Source organism: Pantherophis guttatus, chromosome 4 (assembly GCF_059756535.1).
Source record: "Pantherophis guttatus breed Tessera chromosome 4, ASM5975653v1, whole genome shotgun sequence".
In the NCBI taxonomy this organism is placed as follows: Eukaryota; Metazoa; Chordata; class Lepidosauria; order Squamata; family Colubridae; genus Pantherophis; species Pantherophis guttatus.
Genome location: NC_142066.1, coordinates 11,386,696 through 11,413,099, shown reverse-complemented (window position 1 = coordinate 11,413,099; position 26,404 = coordinate 11,386,696). Strand labels below are relative to the sequence as shown.

At 40.4% G+C, this 26,404-nt stretch overlaps 1 pseudogene; it reads left to right on the top strand.

Annotated features, from left to right (window-relative positions):
- The first annotated feature begins 24,019 nt into the window (after window positions 1–24,019).
- LOC148113721 (immunoglobulin heavy variable 3-9 pseudogene) lies at window positions 24,020–26,328 on the top strand (annotated as a pseudogene).
- Window positions 26,329–26,404: the final 76 nt, after the last annotated feature.

The following is a 26,404-nucleotide window of genomic DNA, read 5'->3' as shown; positions in this document are numbered from 1 at the left end:
CAATTCTGCATGAAGGTATGCAGTTTGTACATCGAATTGAAATACTTCTAGCCCTAGGACGGTGGCTATCACTAGGGCGCTCTTGACGCTCTCAGCCCTGACCGTGGGTGAGTAGGTGTCTGTGTAGTCCTCTGGGTATTTTGGGGCAAAGCCTTGTGCGACTAGCCTTGCTTTGTATAGTACTTTGTTTTCTTCTAGGGTCTTGATCCTGTATACCCTCTTGGTCCTGATGGGTTTTTTATTTTCTGGTGCTTGGGCTGGTGAATATACTTGCAGGTCCCTGAGGTTCTTCATTTCTCTTTCCATAGCTTGTTCCCATTTTTCTTTCTCTTCTTGGGGAAGGTTGAGTATCTCTTCATAGGAGCTGGGTGTGGTGTTGTTTGTCTGTATGGACATGACATAGTCCTCAAGTCTTTTTGGCATCCTGTTTCTGCTTGCTCTGACTGGTCTGTCAGGTGGCGTGTCTGTTTCATGCAGGCACTTTGCTTCTTTGTTTGTGAGACTATCTAAGTTTAAGGTGGGGTGCCCTTCCTTCCATTCTTTGGTTTTTAGTTCGTGGCGTTTGGGCTTGTGTGTTTTGGTCTCTGTTGCTTTTTCAATGGCTTGGTTCTCATCTCTTTGATTATGTGGGTGTACATTCCCACCAAGGAAAATGTCATTGGAGTGTAATCTTGACCAATTAGAATGTTCATGAAAGTCCGCTGATCTTGAGACAATAAATTTGTTATTGCAGTCTACAAACCTGAAGCCTTTTGTTCCTGGTTCATACCCCATGAATCTTAGTCTTTTGGATATCTTTTCCCCCTTTTTTCTTAATTGTCTGGGGATATGAACATCCGCTGGGACACCGAATATATGCAGGTGGGCTATGTTAGGTTTCCTTTTATGCATTAACTCATATTCGGTTTTATTGATTGAACTAGACCATAACCTATTCAATGTATAGTTTGAGTAGTGCAATGCTTCTGACCAGAATGATTGGCCCATCCCTGCATCTTCTAGGACACATCTCATCATTGTTTGGAGTACGCCGTTTTTGCGTTTTACGACTCCATTTTGGAAAGTGGAAAAAGGCAAAGAAGTGAAATGTAATATGCCTCGTTCTTTTAACCATTTCATAAAGACTCTGGCCATAAACTCTGAACCTCGGTCAGTCATTATCTGTTTGATCTTAGTGGCTTGTTGTAATTCCACCCTTTTATAGAATTCTTTGAACCTTTGGAATGCTTCATTTTTGTGTCTGAGTGAGTATCCATAACCGTATCGACTATAATCATCTACGATGGTTAGGAAAAACCTTTTTCTACACCTAATGGATGGTTTCAGTGGCCCTACCAGATCCATGTGCACTAATTTAAAGATAGAGTCAGTAGTTCGCCCTGATTTCTTTGGCCTTGCTTTGACTTTAATTTTTGAGCACTTACAAATGGAACACTCTAGGTAATTCTTACAATCCTTTACTTTTAAACCCTCTGCACATTCCAACATTTTATTAACAACTGGAAAACTGATGTGTCCTAGTCTTCTATGGAAAAGATGAGCACAATTGTCATGGATGGGCTTTCCCATGAATACAGTACCTTTACCTGGTGACTTACAATTGGTTGTCCCCTGGTGTGTCCCCCGTTTCTTTGTTTCCCTTTCTCTCATTAACAGTACTTATGTTTACACTTCCTCCGTCACTTTTGTTAGGTGTAAAGTAAGGTAGTCCATCGTGTATTGTTACTTCCCCAACATTTTCCCCTTCGTTGGATATGTATGCCTTGCCTTCCTTGAACATTATCTCGGTGTCTGTGTCTTGTGTTAGTTTAGTGGTGGCTAATACGTTATATGGTATCTCTGGCACATATAACACCCCCTCTATTTCTCCCATTCCTGGGATATGTACACTTCCCTTTCCTATTACTTTGGCACTGCTCTGGTTGGCCACTCTTATCTCAAAATCTGTCTCTGTAAGGGAAATGAATAATTTTGGGTTATACATGGTGTGGTTAGTGGCTCCTGAGTCTAAGAGCCACATGTCCTCATTTATTTCTTGCCTGGTGTTTGGCCCCCCATGTCTAAAACCATACATTGACCATGGGTTGATTTCCCCGGGAACTGTCCCTACGTTCACTATTTCATCTGGGGTTGGGAGACCACCCACACCCTTGTTCCTTAAAGGACCTGCGGTCTGGTGATTGCCTTCCCTGGTGCTTCCTCCCGGATTCAGGTCTCTCTCTGTGATTATTGTATCCCTGTCTCTGTTATTCCTGGGGCAATGTCTTTTTAAATGGTTTCTAGATCCGCAAGAGAAACATTCTGGACTATTGTTTATCCTATCCTGGAACTCAACCCTCTTAACAGGTCTAGGATCTCTCCTGGATAGATGGCAGTCCCTTCTTAGGTTATCTTCTGCAATTAAGCGATTGGTGAGTGTGTCTAAAGATATGTGTTCTATGCTAAGGCTGTCCAGTTCTGTCACAAAGTTGTCCCAGCTGGGGTCTAATGAGTTTATGATAATGCTCATCATGCTCTGCTCTGTGATTGCTTCCCCCCTCTGTAGCAATTCTGCCCTGGTGGCATTGAGCCTCAACAAATGCTCACTCATGGGAACCCCTGGTCTGAGTCTGGCAGAATGAAAGTCCCTGGATATCCTTGTAGTGGTGGCTCTACTTCTACTGTAGAATAGGCTATAAAGTTTTTGCATGACCTCATGTACCATCATGTCATTACCTATGCTTGGGACCCATGGTGGGTGAAATGCTAGTTAACAATAGACAAAAAGCCTTGTGATGGATACAATCAATTTCAAATGACCAAGGTTTCTGGGGTGGTTTTGAAATTAGGAAAAGTACATTTTCTTTCATAAATATTAATTGTAGTTGCTGACTCCACTCCAAAAGGTTTTTCCATCTACTTGGAGTTTAGGGAAATTAACTGGTAATGTTCCAGAATTATGTGGATTATTCCTTACTGAGGGCAGCTGTCCATGGTCCTGGATGTGAGTGAATTCACAATAGGGGATGGGTATGCTTGATGCTAGGTTAAAAAAATAGTCAGTAATTTTTTTTCTCTCTTCTCTCCCAGCAGGTGAAGACTGAGCATGCATGAGGCTCATTTGTTGCTGGAAGTCACTGGGTGAGGAGCTCTCAGCCGCGGCTCCTAGGTCTAGGCCCAGGCCTGCTGGAGGGAGGTCGGATTCACCCCTGGAGTACCTGGACTGGGTGCTGGATGTCCGGAGTTGCTCCTGGATGACCATTTCTCCGCTGGGCATTGATGGAAGGCACGGGAACATCGTGGTCACTGAGCAAGGTCTCCAGGAGTCCAGCGGCTCGGTGGCGGCAGCAGCAGTGGCGGCGGCGGCGGGCTCCGATCCACAGATGCTGGATTCAGGATGAGCAGGGAAGCCTGGTGTAGGTCGTAGGATCGGTGAGTATCTGGCTCAGTCTTCTTCTCTTGGGTCTCGTGCCAGTGGTAGGTAGTGTGGCTCATCTGGGGTTCGTTGCGGGGCCGGTGTGGTGCCCGTTGTTGATCGGTGGCTGCTGCAGGCGGTGGTCGTTTCCCCGTTAGTCCTTCGCATCTCTGAAGTCTCCTCGCAGTTTGCGGTTTGCGGTTTGAAAGTGGAGCCAAATGCTGCCGCTAGAGTTTCAATAGCTTTTTCTATCTCGAGCTCGGTAGGTGAGCTCCTGGTGTTTTGAGTTTGTTCTTCACTGTTGCTTTTGAAACATTCTTCGTTCCTTTTGGGGTTCTCGCTAGTTCGTGCTATTGGATTTAAATCCAGTTCCCCATTGGTTGCTGGCCGTTCAAAGATGGCCACCGGGAAAAGGGCGCAAAAATGAATTCAGCCCGGTCCGGTGTGTCTGGTTGAAAGAGCCCCTCTCTTACCGGGGTGGTGGTCTCTTGTGCTTGTTCCTGGGCTTCCATCACTGCTCCACCATTTCCTAGAAGGCTTTGGAGTTTCGTGATGAGCTCTTCATTGCTGGCAGGCATTTCCATCATTTTTAGTATGGATAGCCTGAGTTCGTCTCTCTCTTGCGGTGCGTCCCTTTTGTGATCACTTGTTATTTCCTGTTGTCTCTCGTTCCTGAGTAGTGAGTCCGGCTCGATGCCCTGCTCACTTTCAGCTGGTGTGGCTCTTGATATGGCACCTCTGGGTGTCAGTTGTGCAGCCATTTGCCTGGTAAACGTTCTGGTGTTTATTTTGCTCTTCTTTTCAGAATAAACAATTCATTCAGTCATTACTCAGAGTTATGGGTAACCATCCTCTGCTACCATTCTGTTAGGTTGATGGATCTAACCCAATAACTCACAAGACAATATGATATCTTCCATTAACTCTTTTATTGTAGGTCTGAACTAATCTTAGGCCTATTCAGTTAATAGCAACTGACCTTTATCCTTCTCTTACAGGTACACATCTGGAACTGCTGGATGGCCTCGTGGTGTGACTTCTTATACCCAAGGGAAGGAGTTAGAGGTAAGGTGAGATTGTGGGAGTAATGGGATATGTGGTTCCGTTAACCCTTGCAGGGCTGTGGGGAATAGGGATACAAGTGAGTTAGACATTTTACGTGACAGTTTTAACTCTGGAAACCATGTTGCCATAGAAAATCCAATTGCCCATTTAGCTGGAGAGAATGTACTAGGGAATAAAATACGTTTAAGTATCAATTGTCTTTTTGGACAATTGTCTTCAATTGGCCAAAAATGATATTCAGTGCTAAAAATGGTCACTTTTTTCAGTGCCATTGTAACTTCAGTCACTTAGCAAACTCTTGTAAGTCAAGGCCGACCTGTATTTTATAACTTTTTTCCTTTTTCCTTTTTATTTTCTTTCTTTCTTTCTTTCTTTCTTTCTTTCTTTCTTTCTTTCTTTCTTTCTTTCTTTTTTTTTTTTTTGTCATCAAGTTTTTGACACGACTGGTGGGCGACTTGCTAGGCGACTGGTGGTCCTCAAATGTTGCTATAGCCCAAAAGTGGTACAATCTGCAAGAAGTTTGAAAAGCACTGTTCTAAACCTCCAAACTGCCCTTCTCACATTGAGGAAACATCTGCACCAAAAGAATCTCCTTGGAGAATTAGGAAGATGGGTCCTCTCCTCATTTTGGACACTAGAGGGAAATTTAAGTGCTAGGACCAGTCAAAAGTGTGAGGACCTGTCAAAAAACACTTTTTTCAGCCCTCTGGATAGTCTCTATGTGCATAGGGACTACTCAGAGGGCTGAAAAATTTATTTTTGACTGGTCCTCACACATTTTTAATCTGTTTAATTATGGGGTATTTTAAAATTCAGCATAAATTATTTAATTTGTTTTAATTTATTTTAGATTTTGTATTTCCTGTGTTTTATCTTCTGGCTGTTCACCGCCCTGAGTCCTTCGGGAGAAGGGCGGTATAGAAATTTATTAATAAAAATAAAAAATTTCACTGGTCCTCGCACTTACGACTGTCCTCACATTTTACGTTTTGCGCCCTATATTGTCACCGAGGCGAAGAGAAGTAGTTGTGAAATGAGTGTCACAGTTGTTAAGAATGCTGCAATGGGCATAAATGATGACCAGTCATAAGTGCGAGGACCGGTCAAAAGTACAAGGACTGGTCAGAAATCACTTTTTCAGTCCTCTGAGTAGTCCCTATGCACATAGCCATGCCCACCCTGTCACATGACCAGCTAGCCATGCCCACCCAGTCACATGACCACCAAGCCACATTCCCCAAATAAGCCACGCCCACAGAACCGGTTGTTAAAAAAGTTGAATCCCACCACTGCTTATAGATACAAAGCAGGGGTGGGTTCTACTTATCTTTACTACCGGTTCGCAACAGGATCACGCTTCTATGCATGGACAGATCACCGATGATGACATCCGGGGCAGTGGGCGGGTCCTCCTGCCGGTCTTACTACCGGTTCTTGCGAACCGATCCGAACTGGGGGCAACCCACCACTGATACAAATGCTATACAGCAATCCAGAAGATTTTAAACTTTCTCCCCATGGAACTCAAAAAAACTTCACTTCTTCTTCACTTCACTTTAGGAGTCCAATCTCTATAATCCATACTGGGAAACCATGTCTAGGTTTACAAAAGAAAACTTTTAGATATTATCTTTTGGATAATACAAAGAGAATTATTTCTCATTCTCTTTGAATTGAGAGACTGTATTTGGTCACAATATGACTTAAATTTTACTTCGTGAGTTGAGTGGACCCAACTTCCCTAACTGAAAAAGTGTTCCCTGATGGCAGCTGGGATTTTCCACAAAATAAACAATGGTTTAAGAAACAATCTGATAGCAAACATTTTAATTCAAATATACTAGCTTTTTAAACTTCTCTATAAGTGTCCTTAAATGGGACTAATGTGTCCATTTATTCCATATTACTAAAAGCATTTGGAAGTGTAGTGAAATTTTCAAGCCTTTTTTGTAGTTAATGTACAGTAAACTGACTCTTTTATTTATTAACTCAAGGAAAAAAATGTGTCCAAAAATTTTCTTAGCACTAGAATGTTGATTACAAAATGTAGATGTAAGTTATGTTCACTGAAATGTCTTTTATCCCAACAGATATGTAAATTCAGACCCAATTTCCCCTTTAAAAGAGCCCCATGGTTTCCCTCTTCAGACAACACCCACCAACCTAAAACTTGTGCTATTTGCTGAATCCTCTCTTGGCAATTCCCTCCCCTCATTAGAGGGAGCAAAAATGTGGCTAAATCTTGTGTCCTTACTAGTATTCCTCAAAGGTAATTGTTTCCCCCGTATAGAGTTTATTTCCATGTTCTGCTCCTCTATGCAGGAAATCTCATTTAAAAAAAAACATTTTTCTTTTTAGGAGTCCAATCTCAAGTACAGTTGGTGGAGTCTGGAGGGGATGTGAGAGGACCTGGAGAGTCTCTCCGTCTCTCCTGCCAAGCCTCTGGATTCAACTTCAGCAGCTATGGGATGAACTGGGTGAGGCAGGCTCCAGGGAAAGGCGTGGACTGGGTGGCCTACATAAACTCTGCTTCCAGTGATATCAAGTACTCAGACAAAGTGAAGGGCCGATTCACAGTCTCCAGGGACAATGCCAAAAGCCAGCTGTATCTGCAAATGAACAGCCTCAAAGCTGAAGACACGGCAGTCTATTACTGTACAAGACTCAAAGTGAGAGGAAGTGAATCTGAAGCCAAACAAAAACCTTCCTTTCTCCTGAGCACTTCTTCAAGTTGTCTAAGCCTCAAATCCTGGCTTATCAATGAGGTTTGATTATTGTCTAGTGAGAACTTCAGAATGTTTGGGTGTAGATCACGACTCTCCATGCCCCTCTGTCTCACACTGCCTTCTTTAGGTCCTCCATGGTCATCCCAGTGTCGTCCTTTATAGTGTCCACTCAGTGGGTGCTAGAGTGGCCCCTTCTTCTTTTTCCACTGATTATTCCCAGCATGAATGATTTTTCTGAGTGAATCAGCTCTTGCAACATGATCAAAGTATGATCTGTGTTTGGTGATCTTGGCTTCCAGCAGTGGTGAAATCCAATTTTTTTTATGACCGGTTCTATGGGTGTGGCTTGGTGGGTGTGGTGTGGCTTGCTGGTCATGGCTTGGTGGGTGTGGCAGGGGAAGGATACTGCAAAATCCCCTTCCCCCCCCCACTCCTGGGGGAAGGATATTGCAAAATCTCCATTCCCACCCCACTCTGCAGCCAGCCAAAGGTGGTATTTGCCAGTTCTCCGAACTGCTCAAAATTTCTGCTACCTGTTCTCTAGAACCTGTCAGAACCTGCTGAATAGCACCCCTGATGTAGGGCTCTTTTATCCCATCAGATATCAAAATGAAGGCACAATTTTCCCTTTAAAGGGACCCAATGTTTTCCCTTCTCAGACAACTCCCACTGGCATAAAGGTTGTGCTATTTCATATTCATTGAACATGTAAAACAGTTAAAGGATTATGGATGCAAATATGTCCAGGAACCAAGAAAATATTGGAGTTTCTCTCAAGGGATCTCAAAAGGATTTAATCCCTCAAGACACCGAAATCCTTACTGGGAAGCCCTAGAGATAATTTACAGTAAACAAAATATTTTGGATAACACAAAGAGAATTATTTATTATGCTCTCTGGAATAAGAGAGCGTATTTGGTCACAATAGGACTGAAGTCCGACTTTGTGAATTGAGTGGCCCCAACTAGTCTAGCTGAAAATGTGTTCCTTGCGGCTCAACTGCCATTGAATGTATTTGGGATTTTCCATAAAATAAACAAATAAAACAGTGCAAATAAAACAGTGCATTTAGTGTATTTTCCAGGCTTTTCTTTTAGTTAATGCTCAGTAAATTTGCCCTTTTCCCTGTTAATTCATAAAATAGATAGATAGATAGATAGATAGATAGATAGATAGATAGATAGATAGATAGACAGACAGACAGACAGACAGACAGACAGACAGACAGACAGATAGACAGATGAGTCACAATCCTTTTCTTAGGACTGCAATGTTATTTACAAAATGCACATGGAAGTGATGTTCATAGAAGTGTTTTAGCCAAGGGCTCTTTTATCCCAACAGATATGTAAATCGAGGCACAATTTCCCCTTTAAAGGAGCCCCATGGTTTCCCTTTTCAGAAAACACCCACCAACCTAAACTTTCTGCTATTTGCTGAATCATCTCTGATCAATTCCCTCCACTCATTAGGGGGAGCAAAAATGTGGCTAAACCTTGTGTCCCTACTAGTACTCCTCAATGGTAAATTATTTTCCCCATATAAAGCGTATTTCCATGTTTTGCTCCTATATGTAGAAGATCTCATTTAAAAAAATCACTTTTCTTTTTAGGTCCAGTTGGTGGAGTCTGGAGGAGATGTGAGAAGACCTGGAGAGTCCCTCCGTCTCTCCTGCCAAGCCTCTGGATTCACCATCAGCAGCTATGGCATGCACTGGGTGAGACAGGCTCCAGCGAAAGGTCTGGAATGGGTTGCACTCATCTCTACTGATTCCAGTGGAAAGTACTACTCATAAAAAGTGAAGGGCCGCTTCACCATCTCCAGGGACAATGCCAAAAACCAGCTGTATCTGCAAATGAAAAACAGCCTCAAAGCTGAAGACACGGCAACTTATTTCTGTGCTGGAGACACAGTGAGAGGAAGTGAATCTGAAGCCAAACCAAAACCTTCCTTTCTTCCGAGCACTTCTTCAACTTGTCTAAGCCGCCAATCCTGGGTTATCAATGAGAGTTGATTATTGTCTAGTGAGAATTTAAGAAAGTTTGGGTGTAGATCACGACTCTGCATGCCCCTCTGTCTCACACTGACTCCTTTAGGTCTGCCATGGTCATCCCGGTGTGATCCTTTATAATGTCCATTCAGTGGGTGCTAGAGTGGCCCCTTCCTCTTTTTCCACTGATCATTCCCAGCATGATTGATATTTTTGAGTGAATCAGCTCTTGCGACATGATCTAAGTATGATCTGTGTTTGGTGATCCTGGCTTCCAGTGATATTTTTGATGAGGTTTAGTCTAGGACATATTATTATTATTGGAAAAGGGCTGTTATAAGGAATTGGGGGTCAATCTATTCTACAAAGCCCCTGAAGGCAGAACAGGAAGCAATGGATGGAAATTAATCAAGGAGAGAAGGAATCTAGTACTCTGGAGAAATTTCCTGACAGTGAGAACAATTAATCAGTGAAATAAATTCCCTCCAGAAAATTTTTCAAGTTAACTACATTTGATAGTTAATGTACAGTAAAGTGACCCTTTCTCCTATTAACTCAAAGAAAAAAAAATGTGTCTATGCCTTTTTTTTAGGGCTGCAATGTTAATTACAAAATGCACATGTAAGTCATGTTCACAGAAGTGTGTTGGTTAAGGGCTCTTTTATCCCAACAGATATGTAAATGGAGGCATGATTTCCCCTTTAAAGGAGTCCCATGGTTTCTCTTGGAGAACTCTAACCAAAGTAAACCTTGTGCTATTTCCTGAATCCTTCCCTATCACTTCCCTCCATTCACTACAAGGGAGCAAAAGTGTGGTTAAATCTTCTCTCCTTACTAGTTGTCCTGAAAGGTAATGATTTCCTCTATGGAAAGTTTATTTCCATGTTCTGCTCCTGTATGCAGGAAAACAACACTTTTCTTTTTAGGTGTCCAATCTGAGGTTCAATTGGTGGAGTCTGGAGGGGATGTGAGAAGACCTGGAGAGTCCCTCCGTCTCTCCTGCCAAGCCTCTGGATTCACCTTCAGCAGCTACTGGATGGCTTGGGTGAGACAGGCTCCTGGAAAAGGACTGGAATGGGTTGCAAGCATGGGTACATCTACAATTTACTACTCAGACAAAGTCAAGGGACACTTCACATCTCCAGGGACGATGCCAAAAGCCAGCTGTATCTGCAAATGAACAATCTGAAACCAGAGGACACAGCTGTCTATTACTGTGCGAGAGACACAGTGAGAGGAAGTGAATCTGAAGCCCGTCAAGAACTTTCTCTGCCTCTGAGGAGCTTTCCAAGTTGATTCAGTCATACACATTTGTATTAGCATACTAGAACTGAGAAAAGTCTGATCAATCTATATCACAATAAGACAGATCTTGGTATATGTTCTCCAAACTGTCTTGGAATAAGCCACAGGGAAAATTATTAGCACTTGGTTGAGGGGCAAGTAGGAAACTTCCTGGTAATAGAAAAAAATTGAGAAGTTTAAACAACAAGAAGAACAACAAAGTAATAATAATAATGATTTTCCTAAGTGGGAGAAATGTGGATTCCTAGCTTGCTTTCTTCATTCTTTTGTTATTTTGAAATTAAGTCTCCAATCATTCTTTCCATATCACCAACTCTCCATTTAATACTTCTTTTTCATTGCTTCTCCATTCATTTATACACAGTCTGCTTTGTTTCTGTCAAATTGACAAATCCCTTCAGTTTCTTTCTTTTTGTATCTGTGGCTTCCTTTTGCCACAGTCATCGTATTACTATGTCCAGGTCTTTGCATTTTGTTATCTTCTTTATTTCTTTCTCTTCTATTCTGCTGTCTCCAAGGACTGCCAAGTCCACTATCCAGAGTTATTAATGCCAATAGTATTGGTACTGTGAATCAATCAGAATAGCACTAGAAGGGACCTTGGAGGTCCATATACCATTTCTTTCAGGCAGGCTGTCCAGTCTCTTCTTAAAGTCCTCCAGTGACGAAGCACCTACAACTTCTGAAGACAAGCTGTTCTACAGTCAACTGTCCTCACTGTTAGGAAGCTTCTCCTTAATTCCAGGTTGCTTCTCCCTTGATTAGATTTCATCCACTGTTTCCTTTAAAAAAATGGAATGGAATATTGTTCTTTAATATCATGGCAGAACTCTGGAAGTGAAACTTCAGGATAAACCTTCTAAACATACAAACAGCCTTTCTCATATTGAGGAAACATCTACACCAAAGAATCTACTTGGAGAATTAGGTAGATGGGTCCAATGGTGAAATCCAATTTTACTACCAGTTCTGTGGGTGTGGCTTGGTGGGGGTGGTGTGGTTTGATGGGCATGGCAGGGGAAGGATAGTGCAAAATCTCCATTCCCACCCCACTCCAGGGGAAGGATACTGCAAAATCTCCATTCCCACCTCACTCCAGGGGAAGGATATTGCAAAATCTCCATTCCTTCCCCACTCTGGGGCCAGCAAGAGGTGGTATTTGCCGGTTCTCCGAACTACTCAAAATTTCCACTATCGGTTCTCCAGAACCTGACAGAACCTGCTGGATTTCCCCCCTGGATGGGTCCTATCCTCGTTTTGGACATTGGGGGGCAATGTTGTTACATGAAATCCCATTGTCTAGGAACCTAGTGGGGGTGGGGAAGGGAATTAAAACAATTAGATATTGTCTCATTGTGGAAGTCATATTATTATTTATTTTATTTCTGTAATCATTCACCGAAACATTCTCAAGAAAATTTTACATCTCAGAAGTCATTAATTAATATTTCAAATCTTTTCTGGAAATGGAAACAAAATGAAAGGATCACATTATCATATTCAATGAACTTATAAAACAGTTAAAACATTATAGATACAAATACTTTACAGCAATCAAGAAGATTTTAAAGTTTCTCTCCATGGAACTCAAAAGAACTTCACTTCTTCAGATAGTATAATCCTTATGGGGAAGCCATTTCTGGATTTACAACAGAAAACCCAGAGCAAAGAGAATCTTTTGGATAATACAAAGATAATTATTTCTCATTCTGTTTGAAGTGAGAGACTGTATTTGGTCACAATATGACTTCAGTTTTACTTTGTGAGTTGAGTGGACCCAACTTGCCTAGCTGAAAAAATGTTCCGTGTTGGTAGCTGGGATTTTCCACAAAATAAACAATAGTTTAAGAAACAATCTGATAGCAAACATTTTAATTCAAATATATTAGCTTTTTTTAACCTCTCTAATAAGTGATCTTAAATGGGACTAAAGTGCCCATTTAGTCCCTATTACTAAAATCATTTGGAAGTGTAGTGAAATTTTCAAGCTTTTTTTTGTAGTTAATGTACAGTAAACTGACTCTTTTATCTATTAACTAAAGGAAAAAAAAATGTCCAAACCTTTCCTTAGGACTAGAATGTTGATTACAAAATGTAGATGTAAGTTATGTTCACTGAAATGTCTTTTATCCCAACAGATATGTAAATTCAGACACAATTTCCCCTGTAAAAGAGCCCCATGGTTTCAGACAACACCCACCAACCTAAACCTTGTGCTATTTGCTGAATCCTCTCTTGGCAATTCCCTCCATTCATTAGAGGGAGCAAAAATGTGGCTAAACCTTGTGCCCTTACTAGTACTCATCAAAGGTAATTATTGCCTTGTATAGAGTTTATTTCCATGTTCTGCTCCTCTATGGAGGAAACCTCATTTAAAAAAAAAAAAACACTTTTCTTTTTAGGAGTCCAATCTCAAGTGCAGCTGGTGGAGTCTGGAGGGGATGTGAGAAGACCTGGAGAGTCCCTCCGTCTCTCCTGCCAAGCCTCTGGATTCACCTTCAGCAGCTACAGAATGAGCTGGGTGAGACAGGCTCCAGGGAAAGGTCTGGAATGGGTTGCATTCATCTATACTGATTCCAGTTCAATCTACTCAGAAAAAGTGAAGGGCCGCTTCACCATCTCCAGGGACAATGCCAAAAGCCAGCTGTATCTGCAAATGAACAGCCTCAAAGCTGAAGACACGGCAATTTATTACTGTGCAAGAGACACAGTGAGAGGAAGTGAATCTGAAGCCAAACAAAAACCTTCCTTTCTCCAGAGCACTTCTTCAACTTGTCTAAGCCGCCAATCCTGGGTTATCAATGAGGTTTGATTATTGTCGAGTGAGAACTTAAGAAAGTTTTGGTGTAGATCACGATTCTTCATGCCCCTCTGTCTCACACTGCCTCCTTTACGTCTGCCATGGTCATCCCGGTGTCATCCTTTATATTGTCCACTCAGTGGGTACGAGAGTGGCCCTTCTTCTTTTTCCACTCATCATTCCCAGCATGATTGATTTTTTTGAGTGAATCAGCTCTTGCGACATGATCAAAGCATGATATGTGTTTGTTGATCCTGGCTTGCAGTGATATTTTTGATGAGGTTTAGTCTAGGACATCTTACTATTATTAGAAAAGGGGTGTTATAAGAAATTGCTTAACACATTGTGAGCCGCCCTGAGTCTCCGGAGAAGGGTGGCATATAAATCGAACCAATAAATAAATAAATAAATTGGGGGTCAATCTATTCTACAAAGCCCCTGAAGGCAGAACAAGAAGCAAGGAGAGAAGTCATCTAGAACTAAGGAGAAATTTCCTGACAGTGAGAACAATTAATCAGTGAAATAGATTCCCTCCAGTAATTTTTCAACTTAATTACATTTTTTAGTTAATGCACAGTAAACTGACCCTTTCTCTTATTAACTCAAAGACAAACAATGTGTGTAAGTCTTTTCTTAGGGCTGCAGTGTTAACTACAAAATGCACATTTAAGCCATGTTCACAGAAGTGTGTTAGTCAAGGGCTCTTTTATCCCAACAGATATGTAAATCGAGGCATAATTTCCCCTTTAAGGGAGCCTCATTTGTTTCCCTTTTCAGACAACTCTAACCAAAATAAGCCTTGTGCTATTTCCTGAACCCTTCCCTGTCATTTCCCTCCATTCACTACATAGGAGCAAAAGTGTGGTTAAATCTTCTGTCCTTACTTGTACTCCTCAAAGGTAATTATTTCCTCTGTGGAAAGTTTATTTCCATGTTCCATGTTGTCACATGGAATCCCATTGTCTAGGCACCTGATGGGGGAGGGGAAGGGAATTTAAAAACTGTCATTAGATATTGTCTCATTGTGAAAGTCAGATAATATTTTTTTTATTTTATTTCTGTAATAATTCACTGTCCTTAGGGCAAAGAAGCGATGCCCCATGACCACCTGGCCACACCCACCAGGTCACATGAAGCACTGCAGTTGTGAAATGAGTGACACGGTTGTTAAGAATGCTGCAATGGGCATAAACGATGACCGATCATAAGTTCGAAGACCGGTTAAAAGTGCGAGGACCGGTCAGAAATCACATTTTTTATCCTTCTGGGTAGTCCCTATGTGCATAGGAACTAATCAGAGGGCTGAAAAAGTTGTTTTAGACCGGTCCTCACGCTTTTCACTGGTCCTCTCACTTACGACTGTCCTCACATTTTATGTTTTGCGCCCTATCTTGTCACCATGGCAAAGAAAAGTAGTTGTGAAATGAGTGACACGGTTGTTAAGAATGCTGCAATGGGCATAAATGAGGACCAGTCATAAGTGCGAGGATAGGTCAAAAGTGCAAGGACTGATCAGAAATCACTTTTTCAGCCCTCTGAGTAATCCCCATGCACATAGCCACGCCCACCCAGTCACATGACCAGGTAGCCACGCCCAGCTGGTCACAAGACCACCAAGCCACGCTCCCCAAATAAGCCAGGCCCACAGAACCGGTTGTTAAAAAAGTTGAATCCCACCACTGCTTATAGATACAAATCAGAGGCAGGTTCTACTTACCTTTACTACCAGTTCGCAATAGGATCGTGCTTCTATGCATGCGCAGATTGCCGATGATGACATCTGGGGCAGTGGGCGGGGCTTCCCACCAGTTTTACTACCGGTTCTTGCGAACCGGTCCAAACCGGGGGCAACCCACCACTGGTACAAATGCTATACAGCAATCCAGAAGATTTTAAAGTTTCTCTCCATGGAACTCAAAACAACTTCACTTCTTCTTCATTTCACTTTAGGAGTCCAATCTCTGTAATCCATACTGGGAAACCATGTCTGGGTTTACAACAGAAAACCCAGAGCATACGGAATCTTTCGGATAATACAAAGAGAATTATTTATCATTCTCTTTGAATTGAGAGACTGTATTTGGTCACAATATGACTTAAGTTTTACTTCGTGAGTTGAGTGGACCCAACTTGCCTAGCTGAAAAGGTGTTTCTTGATGGTAGCTGGGATTTTCCATAAAATAAAAAATGGTTTAAGAGGCAATCTCATAGCAAACATTCTAATTCAAATGTCCTAGCTTTTTTAATCCTCTCTAATAAGTTTCCTTAAATGGGACTAAGCGTCCATTTATTCCCTATTACATAAAATCATTTTAAAATATAGTGAAATTATTCAAATCTATTTTCTAGTTAATGTACAGTAAAATGACTCTTTTATCTATTAACTCAAGGAAAAAAATGTGTCCAAAACTAAAATCATTTGGTAGTAGTGAAATTTTCAAGCCTTTTTTGTAGTTAATGTACAGTAAAGTGACTCATTTATTTATGAACTCAAGGAAAAAAATGTGTCCGAAACTTTTCTTAGGACTAGAATGTTGATTTCAAAATGTAGATGTAAGTTATGTTCACTGAAATGTCTTTTATCCCAACAGATATGTAAATTCAGACCCAATTTCCCCTTTAAAAGAGCCCCATGGTTTCCCTCTTCAGACAACACCCACTAACCTAAACCTTGTGCTATTTGCTGAATCCTCTCTTGTCAATTCCCTCCATTCATTAGAGGGAGCAAAAATGTGGCTAAATCTTATGTCCTTACTAGTATTCCTCAAAGGTAATTATTTCCCCCGTATAGAGTTTATTTCGATGTTCTGCTCCTCTATGCAGGAGATCTAATTTTTTTTAAAAAAATCACTTTTCTTTTTAGGAGTCCAATCTCAAGTACAGCTGGTGGAGTCTGGAGGGGATGTGAGAATACCTGGAGAGTCCCTCCGTCTCTCCTGCCAAGCCTCTGGATTCACCTTCAGCAGCTATTACATGAGCTGGGTGAGGCAGGCTCCAGAAAAAGGACTAGAATGGGTGGCATCCATAAGCTCTGGTTCTAGTACTTACTACTCAGACAAAGTGAAGGGCCGCTTCACCATCTCCAGGGACAATGCCAAGAGCCAGCTGTATCTGCAAATCAACAGCCTCAAAACTGAAGACACGGCAATTTATTTCTGTGCTGGAGACACAGTGAGAGGAAGTGAATCTGAAGCCAAACAAAAACCTTCCTTTCTCCAGAGCACTTCTTCAACTTGTCTAAGCCGCCAATCCTGGGTTATCAATGAGGGTTGATTATTGTCCAGTGAGAATTTAAGAAAGTTTGGGTGTAGATCACGACTCTCCATGCCCCTCTGTCTCACACTGCCTTCTTTAGGTCCTCCATGGTCATCCCAGTGTCATCCTTCATAGTGTCCACTCAGTGGGTGCTAGAGTGGCCTCTTCTTCTTTTTCCGCTGATCATTCCCAGCATGATTGATTTTTTTGAGTGAATCAGCTCTTGCGACATGATCCAAATATGATCTGTGTTTGGTGATCCTGGCTTCCAGTGATATTTTTGATGAAGTTTAGCCTAGGACATATTATTATTATTATTAGAAAAGGGCTGTTATTGGGAGTCAATCTATTCTACAAAGCCCCAGAAGACAAACAATGTGTGTAAGCCATGTTCACAGACGTGTGTTGGTCAAGGGCTCTTTTATCCCATCAGATATGTAAATCGAGGCATAATTTCCCCTTTAAAAGAGCCCCATGGTTTCCCTCTTCAGACAACACCCACCAACCTAAACCTTGTGTTATTTCCTGAATCCCCTCTTATGACTTCCCTCCATTCATTAGAGGGAGCAAAAATGTGGCTAAACCTTGTGTCCTTACTACTACTCCTCAAAGGTAATTGTTTCCCTCCGTATAGAGTTTATTTCCATGTTTTGCTCCTCTATGCAGGAGATCTCATTTAAAAAAAAAAAAAAAAACATTTTCTTTTTAGGAGTCCAATCTCAAGTACAGTTGGTGGAGTCTGGAGGGGATGTGAGAAGACCTGGAGAGTCCCTCCGTCTCTCCTGCCAAGCCTCTGGATTCACCTTCAGCAGCTATGGCATGAGCTGGGTGAGACAGGCTCCTGGAAAAGGACTGGAATGGATTGCACATATTTGGTCCGATGGCAGTAAGCAATTCTATGTAGAGTCTGTCAAAGGACGCTTCACCATCTCCAGGGACAATGCCAAAAGCCAGCTGTATCTGCAAATGAACAGCCTCAAAGCTGAAGACACGGCAATTTATTACTGTGCCAGAGACACAGTGAGAAGAAGTGTATCTGAGGCCAGTCAAGAACTTCTCACAGAGCAGCTCTCCAAATTGCCTCAGTCACAGATGGTTGAATTTGAATGAGAAGGGGTAAACAAATCTCCATGATACTATGTGGAAACTGAGAACTGACCTTGGAGTAAGCAGTGGGCAGCCTGGTTACCACTTTGGTACAGGAGAAAAAGAAATTTTCTGGTTAGTAGAATCAACTGGTTAGTTTATAAAAAGTTAAAGTTTATGTTGCAATATTTTCAGGATCAGACTCAATAAAGATAATAGGAGTTAGAGCTTTAAATATATTTCTCTTTAATTATGATAGGCATTCTATATTCACTGAATATTCAAGGTAGAAGCGACGAGAATGGTGAGGGTGGCTCCTTATATATACAAGGGGTGGAGCTAGGAATGGGAGTGGTAAGTTATGAATACATTAAAGTCCAAAGAATAAGTTAACCTCTGATGTTCCATATATACATTATTTACACATTGGAGAATAAGGCATTTACATCTGACAAATCCCCCTCTAAATGCCGGTTCGTTACACAACACCAATTACATTCTGATTCAGGACAATATAATACATATAATTTAGAAGTTAAATATTTGTGTTGTTTAGAAGGTAAGGGTTTTGTTAATATGTCAGCTAATTGTTCAGAAGTATCGCAATGTATTGCTTTAATGAATCCGTCTTGAGACAGTTGTCTCACATGCTTAAACTTTATATCAATATGCCTGGACCTTTGTCCAATTGCATCGGATCTGGATATTTCAATGGCCGCTTTATTGTCTTCATGCATAATAAATGGTAAGGTGGGTTTCTTCCAAACATCAGTGATCAGATCATTGAACCATACAAGGTTATTTGCAGCCTTGGACAAACAAACATATTCCGCTTCTGTAGTAGAAGTGGCTACTAGTTCTTGTTTACCAGTATACCAGTAAACTGGACAATCATTCAATAGAAAAACATAACCAGAAGTACTCTTTCTGCATGATGTATCACCAGCCCAATCTGCATCAGCATAACAAGTAATTTTTGGTTCTCTGTCATTATTGGGTTCCAACATTAAACAAAAATCTAATGTACCCTTCAGATATCTTAGAATTCTTTTGACAGCTTCCCAATGATACAAGGTTGGTTTACTAACATATCTTGACAATAGATTGAGAGGTAATGCAATATCTGGCCTAGTCCAATTAGATATATAAAGGAGTGAACCTATAACTGATCTGTAAAATGTGTTGTCTTTAAACTCAGGGGAAGATTCATCAGTGTTTCTAAGAAAATCAGTTTGCATAGGGGTGTCACAGGTTTTAGCATTATTTAAGTTACATTTGTTTAGGAGTTCGATGATTTTATCTTTCTGTGTAAGTTTGAATCCCCTTTTAGTTTTGTTAATTTGCACACCAAGGTATTTATTCACTTTACCCAGAGATTTCAGTGAGAAGTGTTCATTTAACTTATTTACAAAGATTTCCCTGCTCTCTTTATGCTTTCCAATGTATAAAATATCGTCCACGTAAATTAATACAAATTCAATATGATCATTACTCTTTTTTACAAAGAAACAGTTATCAGCAGTGGAGGCGTTGAAATCCATGGTCTTAAGTACTTTTACCAAGCAATCGTACCATCTTTTGCCGGATTGCTTTAATCCGTACAGACTCTTATTTAATAACCAAATTTCGTTCTTATTAGTGTATTGACTGTGTGGTGCTCTTACATATATTTCCTTATCTAATTTTGCATGTAAGTATGCGGTCTGTATGTCATATTGGAATACGTCCAGATTGAGTGCAGATGCTACTACAAGGGCTGTTTTGACACTCTCTGTTCTCACTGTGGGTGAGTATGTATCAGTATAGTCTTCTGGATATTTTTGTGCATAGCCTTGTGCAACTAGTCTAGCCTTGTATAAGGTATTGCCTCCTTCTAAGTTCTTAATTTTATAAATCCACCTGGTACCTATAATTGTTTTATCCTTAGGTGCGATCGCAGGTGTGAATACATTTAATCCTTGTAAACTTTCCATCTCTTTTTCCATAGCTAGTTCCCATTTTTCTCTTTCTTCATGTGGAAGTTTCAATACTTCTTCATATGTATTAGGTGTTATTTGTTCTCCATTCATATGCATTATGTAATCTTTGTATTTATTTGGTATTTGGTTTCTATTGTTTCTAATAGTTCTTTCAGGCTTGCTATGGTTATCATGCAAATATCTAGCTTCCTTTTTTGTTAATGTGTCTGTCTTTATTTTATGCTGACTATTAGTCCAAGTTTTGGTTTTGTTCTTACTTTTGTTAATATTTTGATTTTCTGTTGTTCCTTCCTCGCAAGATATCGTATCTTTACATTTATTAGGAAATATTTCATTAAGGTGCAATTTTGACCAATTGGCCTGTTCATGGAACACAGCTGTTCTGGATACTATAAATTTGTTATTACTATCAATAAATCTGTACCCTTTGGTTCCAGTTTCGTATCCCATGAATCTTAATCTCCTGGATACGTTTTCTCCCTTTCTCCTCAATTGTTTAGGTATGTGTACGTCTGCAGTGACTCCAAATATGTGCATGTGTGATAATTTGGGTTTTCTATTGTACATCACCTCATATGGTGTCTTATTCACAATACTGGACCAGGTTCTATTTTGAGTGTAATTCGAATAATGTAATGCCTCTGACCAAAATTGTTTGCCTAAACCAGCATCCTCTAATGTGCACCTAATCATGGTTTGTAGTGTGGAATTTTTCCTCTCTGCAACTCCATTTTGAAATGCAGAAAAAGGATTGGACGTGAAATGTAACATTCCTCTATCCTTTAACCATTGGGAGAATTCTTTAGACATGAACTCACATCCCCTATCTGTCATAATTTGCTTTATTCTGATATTATGTTGTGTTTCTATACGTTTGTAGAATTCCTTAAATTTCTGAAATGTTTCATCCTTGTGCTTTAATGTGTAAACAAAACCATATCGGCTGTAGTCATCCACTATTGTTAGGAAGTAACGTTTTCTATAGGTAATTGAGGGACTTAATGGACCAACTAAGTCCATATGTACCAAATCAAAAATATTGTTAGTTGATCTGTTAGATTTTTTTGGTCTTGGACTGGTTTTTAGTTTGGTGGACTTACATACTGAGCATTCCAAATAATTTTCACAATTTTTTATTTTGACACCTTCTGCGTGTTCAGTCATTTTTTGTACTACAGGAAAGCTTGCATGTCCTAACTTCCTGTGTAAGATGTGAGCACACTCATCATGAATTGGTTTACCTATTTTTGGTTTCTTTTCCTTGTATGTATTTTTGTGATCATGAGTTATTCTACACTCATCATTGTCACTGTTACTGACATTTTCATCATCTGCTTCAATACAATCTTCCATATTTGAATCAATGTTATGTAAACATCTTTCTTTAGTTATCAGATAGGGTAGACCTCCTTTTATCATTACAGTACCTACATTTGTTTTGTTCTTTTCTATAGTTGCTTTCCCCTTTGAGAAAACTATATTGATATCAGATTCTCTGCTTAATTTTATGGCACTTAGTATGTTGTGAGGTATTTCTGGGATTAATAATACCCCCTCTATTTTCCCTAGACCAGGCAAGGTCACATTTCCTTTGCCTAGTACTTGAACCTTTTCTTGATTAGCTACCTTTATCACAAACTTATCTTCTATAAATGAAGATAATATACTTTTGTTGTTGGTGGTGTGATTTGTTGCACCAGAATCAATAAGCCAATTGTTATTCTCATCCTGCTGTGTTCTGGTGCTGTCTTGTTTATTTAGCCCATTCAGTGACCCAGATTTCCTCTCTTTTGAATTTTCTCTACCCCTTCTACCTTCTTTGTAATTTGGTGGACTTCTATATTTGTGTCTATCTGTGGAAGATTGTCTGTAATTATATTTGCTCCTATATTCTGGTCTATGTCTCTCTCTTGAGACTTTGGGGCAGTCTCTTCTACTATGTTCCCTGGATCCACAATTGTAGCATCTAAAGGCCTCATTATGTTTATCTTGAAAGACTACTTTCCTAAAAGGTTTGTGGTCTGTTTGGTTACTGGATCGATTTTTTCTAGAATTGTCTTCTGCTATCAATTTGTTAGATAGACTTTCTATGGATAAATATCCCAAATTAATGGTATCTAAGTGTGACATAAAGCTATCCCATGATGGATCAAGTGAATTGATAATAACACTTTTCATTGTTTGATCTGAAATCACTTCCCCCCTCAATTGTAGCTCAGCTCTTATTTTGTTTAGATTTATCAAATGCTCACTTATAGAAACCCCTGGTTTTACTCTAGAGGAAAAGAAATCCTTAGACATTCTTGTGGTTGTAGCTACGCTATCGCTGTGAAATAGATTAAACATGCATTGAATTATTTCTGATACAGTTAGGTTTGGTTTGATGCTATGATACATTGCAGGAGACACGCTAGATATTATTATGAAAAATGCTCTATGATGTAAACAATCTATTTTTAAAGTCCAAGGTCTTCTTGGAGGGCTAGTTATAAAGAATAGTAAATTTTCTTTCATGAAAATAACCTGAAGCTGTTGATACCACTCTTGTAAATTAATGCCATCAATTCTAAGTTTTGGGAAGTCACTGGGTAAGTTACCTACATTATTCTGTCCATTACTTACAACCTGGGGCAGTCCGTGATCTCTCAAGTGCAGGAAATTACAGAACGGCATTGGGATGCTTGCAATGAGTCTGCGCGGTTCTCTGGCCAGTTCAAGTCCTTCTGGGTCGTCTACGTAGTTTCGCACATGCGCGTTGCTCATTTCTTCTTTGGTGGCGTCGTGGAAGGTTCTCTCCCTTTCAGCTCTCTCGATCCGCTCCTCCTCAGATGAGTCGGTCTCTGGCTCGGTTTTTGGGGTTCTGGTGGTGGCGACGGTTCTTTTCTTCTTTTTGTGTGCGTTGGTATTCGATTTTGTCTGTGGTGTAGGGCGAAATCGGCATGGCTCTCTGGGCTCGGGCGTCGTCGCTTTCGAAGTCAGGATGGGAGCGTGCAGGTCTTGAGTCGCCGGTTTGATTTCTTGCTTCTTCGTAGATGTCTTGGTAATTTTCAGTCTTGGCCCAAAAGCAGCAAAAAGCGTTTTCATTGCTGATTTTACTTGAGATTTTGTTAAATCGTCTTCACTTTCTGATTTTGGATCATCTGAAGAGTTTGAGACTTCTTTCTCACTTTCTTCGTCTGATAGTGTTTTTCGCGCCAGAAATTTTGAACTGAGCGTTTTGATTGGCTCTGCTCCATTCTCTTTTGAAGTTCGTTGAAACCAAGATGGCTGCCATTCAAAATTTCGCGCGGGATCACATCTTTTCTTTTTAACAACTATTTTCTCAGTAGTCATCTCACTTACGGTTTTTTGATCTTTGGGTTTTTCTTTAATGACGTTTTTCTCTTTCGCTGCTCCGCTGTTCTTCAGCATCTCCTGGAGGTCCGCGATGAGACTTTCATCATTCTTTTGGCTTTTTAGTATCTTTAATATCTCTGACCTGAGTTCGTTATTTTCTATTTCGATTTCTTTCTGGTCATTATTTTCACTCATTAGTTCTTCTTCTTCAGTGGTGTATTCTTCGGATTCTCTCGAAATCGCATTGGTGGATTCGTTGATCATCTCTTGATCAGTTTCTATTTCTTTGCTGTAGGCCCTGGTGTTGGGCCTATCTTTCTTGGACATTTTTAATTACTTATTGAGTCAATTAACCATCCTCTGCTACCAGCTTGTTGCAATATTTTCAGGATCAGACTCAATAAAGATAATAGGAGTTAGAGCTTTAAATATATTTCTCTTTAATTATGATAGGCATTCTATATTCACTGAATATTCAAGGTAGAAGCGACGAGAATGGTGAGGGTGGCTCCTTATATATACAAGGGGTGGAGCTAGGAATGGGAGTGGTAAGTTATGAATACATTAAAGTCCAAAGAATAAGTTAACCTCTGATGTTCCATATATACATTATTTACACATTGGAGAATAAGGCATTTACATCTGACAGTTTAATTCTAGGTACTAAAATGGAATGTGTAATTCCTTGATATATTTTACAATTCAGGCACCTTTGATTCTTAGTGCTGCCAATTCTCCTGCATTTAGCTATTTTCTGTATTTTCCTTCCTTTTACAGTAATATATATTTGATGCCCTTAATCCTCAAGCTCTCTTCTGTCAGTTGGGTTGAATCAAGGGTGGAAGATATTGGTTATATCCAACCTCCCTTCCAAGAAGCCCTCTGAGATTAAATATTTGGGACTGTCTTCCTATCTTGATGTAGTTGCTTGGGAATTCCTGCTATAATCCCTCTAACTTCTTGGGGTGAGTAAAATTGCAATCCCTCATCTACCTTGCTTAATAAGGAAATTAATGTGAGAAAGAATGTGGTGCCCTCATCCTTTACACCTTCACCATTTGACTAAGGAATATCAATCCCATAATGTCCACATCACAGAAATATAAAGGTAAAGGTAAAGGTTCCCCTTGCACATATGTGCTAATCGTTCCCAACTCTAGGGGGCGGTGCTCATCTCCGTTTCAATGCTGAAAAGCCAGCACTGTCCGAAGACGTCTCCGTGGTCATGTGACCGGCATGACTTAATGCCAAAGGCGCACGGAACGCTGTTACCTTCCCACCAAAGGTGGTCCCTATATTTCTACTTGCATTTTTTACCTGCTTTCGAACTGCTAGGTTGGCAGAAGCTGGGACAAGTAACGGGAGCTCACCCCGTTAGGCGGCATTAGGGATTCGAACTGCTGAACTGCCGACTTTTCGATTGACAAGCTCAGCATCTTAGCCGCTGAGCCACCACTCAGAGCTATACACTTACTCAAATGAAATCACTCCCATTGACCTCTCTACTAATAATTAAACATGTCTATCTGTACATCCTCTACAACCCATAAGAGAAAAACTGTTCTAAAGGTATTTTCCTACCATAAAACGAAAGTTGGGTTTTGGATGATTTAGTAAACCTAAAAAAATCTCCCTGATTTTCTTCTCTTTCCTTCCTGCCCCATAAAATTATTTTTGGAAATTAACTTTTTGTATCCAGTTTCTATTATATTTCTTAAAACATGCCTTTATGCACATGTAATCTCCATTATATTGGGTCATTTTTGAGCAGTGGTGGAATTTTTCAAATCTTCATTCTATGGATGACAACTCTCCATGCTCCTCTGTCTCACAGTATCTTTTTTAGGTCCGCCATGGTCATCCCAGTGTCATCCTTTATTGTGTCCAGTCAGCGGGTACTAGAGTGGCCACTTCTTTTTATGCTGGTCATTCCCAGCATGACTGATTTTTAGAGTGACTCAATCCTCATGACATGCCCAAAGTATGACCTCTGTTTGGAGATCTTGGCTTCAAGTGATATTTTTGATGAGGTTTGGTCTAGGACTTATTATTATAATTATTATTATTAAAGGGCTGTCAAAAAAAAACATGGGGTCACTCTATTCTACAAAGCTCCTGAAGGCAGAACAAAAAGCAATGGATGGAAATTAATCAAGGAGAGAAGCAATCTAGAACTAAGGAGAAATTTCCTGACAGTGAGACTAATTAACCAGTGGAACGACTTGCCACCAGAAGTTATAGGTGTTCCATCACTGGACATTTTAAAGAAGTGATTGGACAAACATTTGCCTGACATGGTATAGGTGACATGATAGCAGTGTTCCAATATCTCAGGGGCTGTCACAAAGAAGAAGGAGTCAAGCTATTCTTTAAAGCACCCAAGGGCAGGACAAGAAGCAATGGGTGGAAACTAATCAAAGAGAGAAGCAACTTAGAACTAAAGAGAAATTTCCTGACAGTGAGAACAATTAATCCTTGCCTCGAGAAGTTGTGGAGTTTTTAAGAAAATGTTGGATAACCATTTGTCTCAAATGGTCAAGGGTTTCTTGCCTGAGCAGGGGGTTGGACTAGAAGACCTCCAAGGTTCCTTCCAACTCTGTTATTTTGTTATTCTATTATTAATACTCAAAGGAAAATAAATGGAAAGTCTGCCTTGTATCAGATTTCTTAAGACTGGAACACTATTTGAAAACGACATATGTAGGTCTGTTCAAAGAAATATGTAGATGAATGCACCGAGGAACTCTTTTATCCCAAGTGATATGTAAAGCAGAAAACAATTTCCTCTTTAAAGGAGTCTACTTTTTCCGTTTTCAGGCTACACACACCAGCACAAAGTTTGTGTATTTCTCTGCATCTTTTCCTATTGATTCCCATCCATTGGTCAGAGGGAGCAAAAATGATTCTGTGGCTCAACTTGTTGTCCTTACTAACAGTCCTGAGAGGTCATTCTGTCTTCCCTAGTCAATTTCGTTCCATTTTAATTCTTCTATGCAGGAGAACTGACTCTAATGTCTTTTTTTTTTTTTTTAGGTGTCCAATCTGAGATCCAACTGGTGGAATCTGGAGGGGACAGGAAAAGACCTGGAGAGTCCCTCCGTCTCTCCTGCCAAATCTTTGGATTTGACATTAGTGGTTATTCCATGCAGTGGGTAAAACAGACTCCTGGGAAAGGACTGGAATGGGTGGCAGAGAGAAGCTATAATTCTGGTAGCATTAACTACTCAGACAAAGTGAAGGGACGCTTCACCACCTCCAGGGACAATGCCAAAAAACAGCTGTATCTGCAAATGAACCGCCTCAAACTGGAAGACACGGCAATCTATCACTGCACCACGTACACAGTGAGAGGAATTGAATCTAAAGCCAAACAAGAACATTCTATGCTTTGACTTGCAACTTTGTTCAGCTCCAGATCCTGGATTAATCAATGAGGACGGGTCACCATCTACTGAGAATTTGAAGTGT